At 36.2% G+C, this 13893-nt stretch overlaps 1 pseudogene; it reads left to right on the plus strand.

The window, feature by feature from the left end:
* The first annotated feature begins 10802 nt into the window (after nucleotides 1-10802).
* On the plus strand, nucleotides 10803-11889 carry LOC136137835 (myb/SANT-like DNA-binding domain-containing protein 7; annotated as a pseudogene).
* The last annotated feature ends 2004 nt before the right edge of the window (nucleotides 11890-13893 follow it).

Genomic DNA, 13893 nt, shown 5'->3' on the forward strand with positions numbered 1-13893 from the left:
CTGCCGCTGGTGTTTTGCACTGGTTATTTTTTTTTTTTAATTTTTGGCATGCAAATATTATTGACTTTTGCCTTATTAGTATAACTTTAGATTGCTGAAGTCTTTATGGTAAAAATTATTGTATTGTAATTCATGTTTGTATTAGTAATGTTTTGTCTTTAAAATTATCTAATATGTGGCTGTTAAGTCATGTGAGTATTATAGTTTAAATACAGGCAATTCACATTACTCATTTCTAACCTAAGTCCATTAAATTTTTTATTGTTCCAGTTAAAATATATCAGCCAATTTTTTAAAATAGAATTTATTATTTAGAGCAGTTTTAGATTTATAGCAAAATTGAGTTCACATATGTCACCTTCCCCCACACAATCATCGACTTTCCTACTGTCAACATCCCACATGAGATAGGTACACTTTTTACATTTGATGGGCCAACATTGATACATAATTACCACCAAACTTCATAGTTTACACTAGCATTTACTTCTGGTGTTGTATGATATATGGGTCTTAACAAACATATGACAACATATGTCCACCATTATAGTTTTATGCACAATGGTGTAAATGCCCTAAAAATTCCCCGAACCCTACCTTTATCCCTTCTCCCCCACAAACTCCTGGCAGCCCCTATATTTTTACTGTTTCCATAGTTTTATCTTTTCCAGCTATGGCTGGAGTTGTACAGTATGCAGCCTTTTCAGATTGGCTTCTTTTACTTAGTGATATGCTTTTAAGGTCTCTCCATGTCTTTTCATGTCTTGACAGATACATCTTAGCGCTGAATAATATTTCTTTATGAATACACAGCAGTATATTTATCAATTGGCATACTGAATGATATCCTGGTTTCTTCCAAGTTTTGGTAATTATGCATAAAAGGACTATACACATCTTTGTGCAGATTGTTATGTGGAGGTAAATTTTCAACTTATTTGGGTAAATACCAAGGAGTGTGATTGCTGGATCATATTATAAAAGCATGTTTAGTTTTGTAAGAAATCGCCAAACTGACTTCCAAAGAACCATTTTACAACCCCTCCAGCAATTAATGATAATTTCTGTTACATCCTCACCAGAATTTGTTGTCAATGTGTTAGACTTTAGTATATGTATTTTGATCCATTTCATATTTTTTCTGAAGGTCTATTTTTATATTTACATTTTTGCCTGTGGATGTCAAACAGCATTTATTGAAAAATGTATCCTTTCTTCATTGAATTTGCCTTTGCTCATTTGTCAAAGATCAGTTGAAAATATTTTTGTGGATCTATTTCTGGGCTCTCTATTCTGGGCCATTGATTTAGTTGTCTATTCTTGTTGATGTGATGGATTACATTAATTGATTTTCAGAAATTGAAGCTGCTTGAACACCTGAAATAAATCCCACATAATTATAGTGTATAATTCTTTCTATATATTGCAGGTTTAATTTTCTGCTATATTGTTGAGGAGTTTTGCATTTGTGTTTATGAAAGGTATTGGTCTTTAGCTTTCTTTGCATGTACTGTCTTTGGTTTTGGTATTAGGGTAATGCTGATCTCAAAGAATGGGTTAGTAAGTATTCCTTCTACTTTTATCTTCTGGATGATATTGTTGGAAATTAGTATAATTACTTATTTAAGTGTTTGGTTAGAGTTCACCTGTGAACTCATCCAAGACTGGTGCTTTCTTTTTTGTAATGTTATCAATTATTAGTACAACTTCTTTAATATATATAGTCCTATTTAGATTGTCTATTTCTTCTTCTGTAAGTTTTAGTAGATTGTGTCTTTGAAGAAATTGTTCCATCTCAAACTTGTGAGCATAGTGTTGTTCATAATATTCCTTTACTATTGTTTGTCCATGTGATCTGTATTGATAGACCCCTTTCATTTCTTATATTAGTAGTTATGTCTTCTCTTGTCTTGGGTACCCAGGATAGAGGCTTACGATTTTATTGCTCTTTTTACAGAGCCATCTTTATTTTCTATGATTTTTAAATTGATTTCTTGTTTTTAATTTCACTGATTTCTCCTCTAATTATTATTATTTTATCCTACATCCTTTAGATTGAATTTTCTTTTAGTCATAGTTTTTGCAGTCTGAGAAGGAGGAAGAATAGATTTTCTTGTGATCTCCCTGCCTCAGCTAACTATTTTGTTCAAATAAATTTGACAAATACTAAGGTAGATGGTCACCTTTCAGTTGTCCAAAAGAAAAATTTTAAAGTCTGATAGTTTTATTAAAATTAAACAAAGAGATAATTAAGTTGGCTAGTTGAGAATTTCCATTATATATAATTAGATTTAATGAAATTAATACATTAATTTGTTAAACATATGAACTTAGTGCAGAAGAACAAGGGTAACTGAACATGATCCAATCTTTTGCTCTTAAATAAAGCTCCAATTACTCTTAAGAAACAATATAGGGCTTCCCTGGTGGCGCAGTGGTTGAGAGTCTGCCTGCCGATGCAGGGGACACGGGTTCGTGCCCTGGTCTGGGAAGGTCCCACATGCCGCGGAGCGGCTGGGCCTGTGAGCCATGGCTGCTGAGCCTGAGCGTCCGGCGCGTGTGCTCCGCAATGGGAGAGGCCACAACAGTGAGAGGCCCGAGTACCGGAAAAAAAAAAAAAAAAAAAAAGAAACAATATAGTGAGAAAGTCAATAACTAATCAAATAATCATGAAAATACACATAAAATTATTGTGTTTAATTTGTTCACTGGTTTACCCCTATTGTTTAGCACAGTATGTGGTAGAAAATACTCAATAAATGTTGAATGAACTAGTTAGCAAATAAAACTGCAATATGGGTTATGAAATCAGGTCATCGGATTCTGTGAGAGTACATAACAGGAATAAATTATGTTCAAAACTAACATGGGTGGTTCAAGAAGATTTTCTGTATGAAACGGTGCTTGAACTGAAGTCTAAGAAATGAAGCAGGGTAAGAGGTGAGAGACATTCTAGATGGATAAGTCTATTCTACATGTACAACAACCCTGTGGATGGAGAGAACATGACCATAAGAATTGTAACATGGCCAGTACACCACAAGAACACAGAACAGGGAGTGGGTGAACATGAAAATGATGAAATGGAAGGTAGGAAGCAGTCTATCTTGGATTTTCTAGACATTGTTAGATATTTTGTTATGTTTGTACTTGTCACTTAGACATACACGCTATTTATTTTCAAAGAATAGAAGCAAGTGACTAATTTTCATAGTACATAACCTATTTTTAAATCATAATTGCTTGGCAATATAATGTGTAAAATTTAATATAGTACATCATTCTTATCATGACAGAAATAGAACATAGGGAATATATCTGCCCCAGCAATGAAATTGGAGACAAAAGTGAAAATAAGCCATGAAGTGATTATAAGGAAATGAAAAAGCTGTTCATGATTCATTGTGGAAGTGACTTACAAGCTCTTATTTCAGCTGGTTGCAGTATGTTATATTGAACTGGCAGGAAACATCAAATTGTCAAATCAGAATCTCAGAAATTAGACATCTTTTTAGAGTATCCAGCTTTACTCATAAGTACAAATATACATATAATAAAATGTATAGGCAAAGCACAAGGTATTGAGATATGAGATGTGGTTTCCTAGGACCTTTTTTTTTTTTTTTTCTAATATTGGACACATGCTTTCTGTTCCCAAGTAACAGATGCATTCTCTGTGTGAGGTTGACATGTCATTTCATACAGCGGGGATCATTTAAGTTTTGAAACACCTCCACATTATACCCCAGATGGTCAACTAGCTTATGTGACATTTTTCAGGTCCACCCACAGCAGGAGGATCACAGACACCCTGTATTTGGCATGCCTGAGTTAGGAGTAGGAGTCCTTAGGTATCCATCCATCTGCACTATCCTAACATCAATTCCCACAAGTTCCAAAATTGTTTTCCATTTTCCTTACTGAGAATCAAACCCTTCCTGAACCAATCTAGTGCCTGGAATCATAATAACATGAACTGCTCTATTTAGCTCTGTTTCCATCAAGTTGTGGTCTGTTGAAATGTTCCTAACAAAAGATAACACCCATATTTTGTCTTTTCCTAGAAGCTACTGTTGATACTACTCTCCTGCCTCCCCCCACCCTGTTCCGGTTCAACAGATTAGATTCCCTAAGAAGTCATTGCAGCAAACCAGGTCAAGCTTATGCTTCCCATGACATTTTGGTCACTGCTTTGGGGTGTCAATCTCTTGCCTTAGGGTCCAGATTTATGACCACAATCATTTTTCTGACCCTTAGACTTCCTTTATGATTTCTCCCCTTTTAGCCTGTCTTGACTAGGAATTTCCAGCTTAGTGCAGTCTTAGTCAACTATCTTTCTCTTTCCAAAATTGAAAGTACTTTTATATAAGGGCCAATTTAACCAAATAAAAGATTGTAGAATTACTGAGTAGGTATTTAAGTTAGAATGGTAAAAATGATAATTGATTCACTCTTTACATTGCCTGCTCAGAAGTAGGAGAAAGAAAATTTATCTCGAAGAATACTGAAAAATTTATATGCAAGACAGTGTTCTATGTTCCGTGAATAATAGAAAAAATGAAAATACATGATTTCTGTTTTGATACTCTGAAAATAACAATTATAACAATCCTTGAGTTCCATATTTGCATTCCTTCTTTAGAAAGATAAATTAATAGATTGTGCTTATATTTTCAGGTGATTTCTGATATAGTAATATTATAAAATGATTTGTTAAACAATACCTGTTTCAAATACTCTTTTTCAAAGCCAAAAAAATGTGTTACTAGAACATGGGTGCTTCTACTACAATCTTCCTAAGATTGAATTTAATATCACTATAAAATAACTAAAAGTAGATAAAATCTGGTCATATATAATATATTAAAAATCAGACTATTTGTGTTCACTTTCTTAAAAATAGGAACTTTCATATTTTTCAGAGAGCATTTGTCTTTTTGAGTTTGTCTGAATAAATTCAGACACACTCGATGATTCAATCTCTTTAAGCAGAGAAGCTCCCGTGTCCAGGGAAACCAGTCTGGGTGTCCAGGACCTAAAGTTAAGACAGGAGGGGCCCTGCTATCTGGTATGTAAGGAAGAAATCTGCTAGCCTTCTCTTTTAGTCAAGGCTTCTTTTTGTCTGTGATGCCTCCTGACCAATCTGGAAACACACCTATGCCCTTAGTCATGTTTGTTATCTATCACCTTACTGTCTGTAGCCACAATCCACCCATGGAGATGACAGTCAAGATCAAAAGCAAACTTTTCCAGATCTGTACTGGTGTCTATGGTTCCACATGTCAGCAAGGAAACTACAGAAGGAACAGCAGTTATCTCTTGAATCACAGTGAGAAACTTCTATGATCTTCACTTAGCAGCTGCTTTCTCAGAGTCACTGAGACAAAAAGACTGGCCCGTGTTTAATATAGTGTGAGAATTTAAGTTCCAGAATCAGAATGACTGGTTTGAAATCTTGACTTTGCCATTTGTCACCTGTCAAGATCTTAGTGAATTACTTAACCATGTTGAGGCTCTGTAACCTTATCCAATAAATAAGGGTAACTATAGAGGCTAATTTAGAAATGTTGGGTGGATTAAATAAGAAAATGTATCTAAAGGGTTTATTATGGTGTGGGAATAAAATAATAACTACTTAGTAATGACACCTGCTAGTATTTTTGTGATGTGCTCACCCCTTCTCTTCTTTGACTTCTGAGTATACAAAAAATGTACATGTACGTAGCTAAATGTATTGGAGAATATGTTTTATGACAAAGGCTAAATTATATTTTCATGATATTATGCAAATCTTAGGTGTGAGATTTGCACTGTCTGCTGTGTCTACAGAAACAAAAGAGCAAGATAATGGAGTCTTTGAACAAATTTCAAATCTGTTCACATGGGCCTAGGATGAGGCTGTGGGCTTGACTCTTACTTAGCCTTGGCAGTAGAGAGGGAGATAAATGCTCTGTCCTTTCTGCTTAGTTCTTACCTAGCCTTGATTGCCCAGCTCAAAACTTGGGTAAGAGTCTTTACCAGTTCTTGATTGAGAGAAGAATGAATAGAGAGCATATGACTCCATCTTGGAAAGGAAATGTCTTGATTCCTATTAATCCATGCAGCAAGGAGAACAAGAAGAATGAGGGAGAGGAATGTAGTGTGTTTTAAATGATACTTGATGTCTAATAAAGTGAACCCTCTATACCTCTAATAAGTCATGACCCAGTGATGTCAGTCTCTGAAACATCCACTCCTTTATAAAGGTGATGATAAAAAGCTCCCTTCCCAATGTTCTCTGCATAGGGAATGAATATTTCCTTTCTTAGATAAACCAAGACAGCTTCTTTTTTTTTTTTTTCGGTATACGGGCCTCTCACTGTTGTGGCCTCTCCCATTGTGGACGCGCAGGCTCAGCGGCCATGGCTCACGGGCCCAGCCGCTCCGCGGCATGTGGGATCTTCCCGGACCGGGGCACGAACCCATGTCCCCTGCATCGGCAGGCGGACTCTCAACCACTGCGCCACCAGGGAAGCCCCAAGACAGCTTCTTAAATGAATAGGCATAAGCCTCTTCTTTCCTCTAATCACACATTAGATAGATGGATAAATAGATTATTATAATTATCATCATCTCATCATTATAGTTATTACAATTTTAATTACTTACCTGATTAACTGCAATTCTTACTTTGATCGTTCATTCCAGGACAGTTATGAAAAAAAAAAAAAAAAAAACACAGAATTTCATCTATCACTGCAAAATAATGACAAAAATTAAAGTCATTGGTGGCCAGAGTTCCTTCCTCCATTTTCTATGAAACATTCCATGATTGCCATCAACATGGACTTTGCAGACACAATGTGATCCTGTCAACAACCTGTCACTCTGCTTGTGCTCTCAATCAGGGCAAGTCTACCAAGCTTTGCTCTTACAAACCATTCCTTTTTCTTTTCATTATTGCCACTATAAAGTTGTTGACCTAAAACAAATAGACTGCCAGTTATTTCTCTAGCAAAAATGGGTTTATTCAGGATCAGTAGAGAATTGCAATTCAGGGTCTGCAACCATGATGAGCCATGTGCAACTTCCCAGCACAGCAAGGGAAGGAAAACTCTCTTATAGTGGAGAAAAGGAAGTTGGGGGAGAGGGGGCTACTGTAAAAAAGGAGTCTATACCTTTTCATTGTCTGGGTTGTTTCCAGGAAAAAGAGGAGTCCTTCTTCTTCCCGTTGGGTTATGTTATCTTTGCAGGGCATAAGAGTTCCCCCTTCTGGTCTGCTGACCCTATTTAATTGAGGTTTATTAATTTTTTATAAACACACATTTGAAATATAAACAAGGTTTTATTATCTAGAAAAAGGAAATTCTGCTAGAAATTGAAAAATGGCATAAATTGTAAAGTAAATGCTTATTTTATATTGAGCCCTCTGTTTAAAAGTATGTCAATTAAAATATCACCCAACATCTAATCACATCAACTGTGACATTAAAATAAAGGTTTTAATGTAAGTCCATGTTTTAATTACTGAAATGCAATACATCATATATGGTATATAATATGTATGGTTATATCTGGCTGTGCATATCATTATTACTATCTGAATATAAATTAGTGATATTTGTCCCCATCTACTTAAGTAATATAAATGCTAATTGAGCATACATTCTTCACCAGCTACATTTTTCAGAATGAATAGAAACTTGTCCACATAAATTATCTTTGTAGGAATCACTCTCCCTATTTGGGGATATATTTCAATAAAACAACAGTCTGAAGAAAATCAAGAATGTTTGGTTGGTGACATTACAATAGTTCATGCAGTGCAGGAGCTTTGGAAACAAGCAAGAAAATAAAAGAGGTAAAGCAGGTGATGAGATAAAGTGCCATTTCTTCAAACAATGAGGTTTCCTGAATTTCAGTACTTGGTTATACAATGCACTGACCTTAAAAGCAGCAACTATTCTGCTACTATGTTAGTTACAGACATTTTCTGTGCCCTGTTTTTTTCTGTTGTTTTGGTGAAAGAGGGTGAAATATTTATTCTATTACTAGAAAGTAAAATGGTCTGTTAATCCCTGAAATTTGCCTTGTTTAGTAAAATTAACACATTATATTTTTATTTAAAATATTAACTAAGCCAAATTTTACTGTTTTATGTGTTCATTAAAAAAATAAGTTACTGATTGAAACATGCATTTATAAATTATAAAGCAGTAAGTAAAGTTTGTTCTAATTTAAAAATATACAATATGTTTAATAGTATGGGTTCTACTATTTAAATAATGCTCATGGTGAAATGAAGAATCAAGAAATCAACTAGCGAATGTGGTGAAGGGTGTGGTTAATGGATTTTACAAATTTCTCGGTCTTGAACTCATTTAAGAATGAAATTTCAACATTTTTATACCCAGGGCCAGAGACTTGTGAAGTCCTTAATTAATTTGCTTTTTCAACAGCTTTTTTTTTTTTTTTTTTTTTAAGCTCTATGATGATCTAGATGGTTACTTTTCTTCTAAAAACTTGAGGAATCCATAGAACCTCTGCTAACTTTCTATGAGGAAAAGGATAAAGCTAACTAAAAAAAAAAAAAAAAACACCTGATTTTTATTCCCTATACATAGGTTGATATTTGAATTATTTATTGTCAGCATGGTTTTCCACTACAATTTTGACCATGTACAATATATAAACATTTCTGCCTTTGATAAGCTGACTTACCAAACTAAAATTTTATCTAGCATCATATTTGTTCTGAACATCTTTTGTGTATACATTTATATTTTATGGTAAACTCAGTATAAAACTTTAATTAAACAATTTGAACACATGCATGTGTATATATCAAACAATTTTCAGATTTTTACATTTGACAGTGAAAACTGAATGCTATTTTTGGAGAGCTCCATGACAAATGAGCTCTTAATTGTGCTATGCTCCATGAATTCTGGACTCCATTTAGATGGTACCCAGATCTCTTTAAGTAAACTCAAATGAAAAAACAGAAAGAATTAAGCAATTAATAGCCTGGTTATAAAAAGATTGTCTGATTTAACATTAATTGTAGTTAACATTATTAATAGTTTATTTATAAAATTTAATACTTAAAATGGCTATAAATTAGCTGTCCATTTCCCTCTTTTTAAATATGAGGGAACTGAACCATATAGGTAGAGAGTATTAGAGACTATATGTTAAACCTATGTATTTTAGATCTAAAGACTACATTCTTCACTATGACAGTGTGTTGATTTAATATGCTTAGAAAGCATATGCATAATAATTCACCTCTCTGTATTATTTGCCCATGACCACTCTATAGGTACCCTTCAAACAGCTTATACATATAACAGTGTTTATTTAACTGTATTTAAAGTGCATTCAATTAAATTACGACAACACTGAGAAAATACATTTGGCTCACAATTTCAAATTATACTCAAAAGAAAGATATGTTACATGTTTTTCTCCCTCAAATATGATATCTTAATTTTCCTTTATCAAAATAATATTCTTCTTATAACCAGTGTGCTTTGAGATGGCTATCTGGTTTGTAGCTAATGTATCTTGTTCATAGATAATTATTGTGTGGTAGGATAACATTCAGGATTTGTTTTTTAAGGCAAGAGTAATTAAGTAAGTCACAAATCTTATATAACTTAAATTACCATTTATACATAATGTTATGACAATAAAATATATTTTAAAAAGTGAAAACAAATAAAAATTATTTTGTTTATAATCTATTAGCATACGATAATGACATTTTTTATTTTTCCATTTTGTTTTCTAAATTTTATTAATTATAAAAATGTTATTCTTTTATGTCATTGCAAAACTGTCTTTCATATTGCTTACATGTAAATGTTCAGTCATGTCACTATATGTAAGTAGGAATTTTCAGCAGTTACTACATGCCTAGGATTTCTAGGCATCTTCATGTACTCAGCTATCCTGGCTTCCCGTTTTGCAGTGTGTTCTAATAGTAATGTTGATGGTTCAGAGGTGAAACTGATTTAATCCAAAATGTCAATATTACTATTTAAGATTACCTTTTTATACAGAATTGGTATGTTTAATGTTACCCACCAATAATAGTTTGTTTCTTTGTACTGTCAGGACCCAATGTAGTATGATTTGTTTGAGAAAAGAGGTTATTATCTTACTTGCATTTATTTCAACTGCTCCATGCTTCAAAATCTAATCATTTTTCACACTTACTCAAAAAAAATTTTTTTTTAATCCTAAACACTTTATATATCTATACAAACAAAGAGGAAAAGAAAATAAATCATCAGTAAGCAAGTGCAAAATAATCTATCACATACTAGAAATTCCAAGGACTATTCTCCAAAATATAGTATTAATAAATCTAGGGCCGGGCGCTGTTGTGGTGCAGGGGCCACTCATTACTGCTACCACCATCTCTGCCACCTCATGGCGGCTATCGGGGTTCACCTAGGCTGCACAACAGCCTGTGCGGCCATCTATAAGGGTGGCCGGGCTGATGTGGTTGCCAATGATGCAGGTGACAGGGTCACTCCAGCTGTTTTTGCTTACTCAGAAAATGAAGAGGTTGTTGGATTGGCAGCAAAACAAAGTAGAATAAGGAATATTTCAAATACAGTAATGAAAGTAAAGCAGATCCTTGGCAGAAACCAGAAATGCGGTCCTTGGACCTGGCTTCTCAGCAATTAGCCCTGAGAGGGAAGAATCGTCTGGCTCCTGGAGATAGACCAGAGCACACAGAGCCTCCCCACACCTTCAGATCAGCACCTTGCTGCCAGGAGCCTCCTCCAGCTAGCCTTCCTTCGCAGTCCGCTATGGCCACTTCCAATAGCAGTGCGGGCATCCGGTGGTCCAGACAGGAGACACGGATGCTTCTCTCCATACTAGGCGAGGCACAGTATATTCAGCGCCTCCAGACCATACATCACAATGCAGACGTCTACCAGGCTGTGTCTAAGCAGATGCAGCAGGAAGGCTTCTGCTGCACTGAGCGTCAGTGCCGCTCCAAGTTCAAAGTCCTGAAGGCATTATATTTAAAGGTCTATGTGGCCCATGCCACAAGTATGGGTGATCCACCACACCGTCCCTTTTATAGATACATTGGATCACCTTCTCGGAAATCAGATAGTGACTGATACAGAAAACTTAATGGAGGAGGCTGCTTGGGCCCAGCACTGAGTTCAGAACTTGGCGGCCCCTGCCATCCCAGGGAAAGAGGGAACCAGCATTCTGAGACCAAAAAGGACTTAGGCAGCAAATCATCAGCCTATCTTGAAAACAGTTAAGGAATCAGATGAGGATTGTCAACTGAGGATCAGTGACCAGATGAGAGAAACCAGTGACCTTGAGGATGCCTGGGATGAATACTTGGGTGCAGGGTGCTCTCAAGGAATCCCCAGCTACAGCAGCTCCCACCACCTTTTCAGCAGTGCAGCTGCTCCCTGTCAGAGCAGCCCCATGACCAGACTGAGAGTGTCTGGTGAGCCCAGCCCCTGCACAAGCTCCGGCCGAAACATTCCCGGGGTGGCCTCAGCATGGCGGCCTCCAGTCTCCTCCTCCAGAGTTCCTTTTGTTTCTGGTGGGGATGGGTCTTTGACCAGTGAGCCCCCTCCCAGGTGGGCAAGGTGAAGAAGGTGGTCAGTGGCCAGGACTATTGCAGCCAAGTTGGCAGAAAACAGGAGATTGGAACGAGAACGTTCAAAGTGGGAGGAAGAAAAATTGGACCGGCTGATTGCCATTGGCGAGGAGGCCAGTGCTCAGCAGGACCCTGCCAATGAGCTGTGCAAGGATGCTGTGGTCGCGGTTAGACACTCGGCCACAGCGGTAGAAGAGACAACTGGTGCTTTTCAGATAGGGCTTGAAAAGTTTCTTCAGAGGTTAATTTCAAACACCAAAAGTTAGTTGATCACACAAGGCTGTATTTCCTTCTCTGGCACAGGCCCGGGTCCAACAGCTGCCTTCTGGTACCCTGGCTCCTTTTTCGTGTCTTCAGAAAAAAAAAGAGTGGATGGACCATTAAGGTGCATATGGGTAGGAATATACTTGCTTCTCCCAAGAGTCTCCACTAGCTGAAAGGCCTTTCAGAAACATGAGTGGTGGCCTGGTACAATGGAAGTAGCCAAGTCCAGAGAGCTAGTTAGCCCTGACATCATCACTGATGTGCAACAATTTAGTTTACCTCTCAACACCAGTTTCCTCGGCTGTTAAAAGGGGGCAACCTGCCTATCTCACAGGGTTGTTGCGAGGATCAGATGGCTTAAATAGATGTGAAAGGATTTAAAAGTTTAAAAGCACTATACACATGGAAGTTATTAAAGCATATGACCCTGGCCGAGATCAGGCTAGGGTGAGGCACAAGATATAGGGTGAACTGACAAGATATAGAATTAAGGTTGTATACCAAGACCTCATTGCTTGAATCTACTAGTTTAACTTGACTGCTTCCTGGAGTTTACAATCTTCATTTCTTTAAATCTCTCTTTAGCTCATTAGGCTAATATAGACACAACACATATTAGTACATTTATCTCTTATATTTTCACTGCTTTGTCTGTGATATGCCCACTAGCAAACACTCAATAGTCAAACCATATTCCCCTCCATTTTACTAGTCCTTAGTCTCTTAACACTATGGATATAATTCAAAACTGACAGGGAGCCACAGTCATGTGTTTTGGTTCATGTTAATCTTTGATATAATAAGAAATTGACTGTCTTATAAAATATTACATGCTAGTAAATTCTTTGCATTCCATATTTTTTAGGTTCCTTGATTATGCATAATTATATATCTTTAGCTTTGGTTTGCCATTTGGACATCTTGGAAACAATTTGGATTATATAAGTTTCCCAAATGCTTTTAGCTAATTTTGTTCTTCTCTGTTAGCCTTTTTTCTGTCTAGTATGTTACAGAAGGCAAGCCCTAGAAAACTCTTCTTCTAGGGAATTTTCCAAAGTCACTTTTTCTTACAAGATATAGACAGAAATTTACCTCGTTAATGGCATATGATGGAATAGAACAGCTTTGGGAACAGTTGGGAGGTGTGGATAAGGATAAATTACCTGCAATAGGTAACTCTTTGTAAGCACCAACCCTCCACAAATCCATCCCCTTTTCCCTCCAAAACACATACACTTCCTAGAGGAGATACGATGGTGTTGAGCCATGCTTCCAATTTACTCTAGAAGGGAAGCCATTTACCAGCCATCGTTAATGTAACTTAAAGCTCTTAGTGGTTATTTAGTACTTTCAGAAAGTACAAAAAGGAGACTTGGAATTTAAAAAGCTTTCCTCTAATCAAGAGGATGAAAAAATGTGCAGACATGTTGGGAGAGGTTTTATTTTATATTTTGCCAGCTTGATTGCTTACCTAAATGCTGGAGAAATGGTCCAAATCACAGTGGGAACATACTGGAAGCAGGAATAGATGGCAAGCTTCTCTGATGAATGGGCAATTATGTTGAAGCAGCATGAGGTAGAACACACTGGAGTCTAGTCAGAACCCCCAGATTCTAATGCTGCCATAGTTCGTTACATTGAGCAAATCACTTGCCCATTTTGTGCCTCAGTTTCTTTATCTCTAAAATGAGAGGTTCATACTAGATGACTTTTCTTGTACCTTCCAGTTCTAAAAAATTAGATGAATAGCATAACAACAGGCAAAATGAAATTCTAATTGCAATATTTTCAGTCACAGCAGCGTATTAATGTATGTGAATTAGTGGTAACAATTATGCTTTAAGGAAGCGTTCTACGGTATTAATATTTATGAATGTACTCGTGAACTTCTATAAGCACCACACCCAGACACAGATTCCTTTCTTTAAAGGAGCATATGTTTAAGACATGGAAGTGGATATATATATATATATATATATATATATATATATATATATATTTTTTTT

The sequence above is a fragment of the Phocoena phocoena genome, chromosome 18 (genome assembly GCF_963924675.1).
Source record: "Phocoena phocoena chromosome 18, mPhoPho1.1, whole genome shotgun sequence".
Taxonomy (NCBI): Eukaryota; Metazoa; Chordata; class Mammalia; order Artiodactyla; family Phocoenidae; genus Phocoena; species Phocoena phocoena.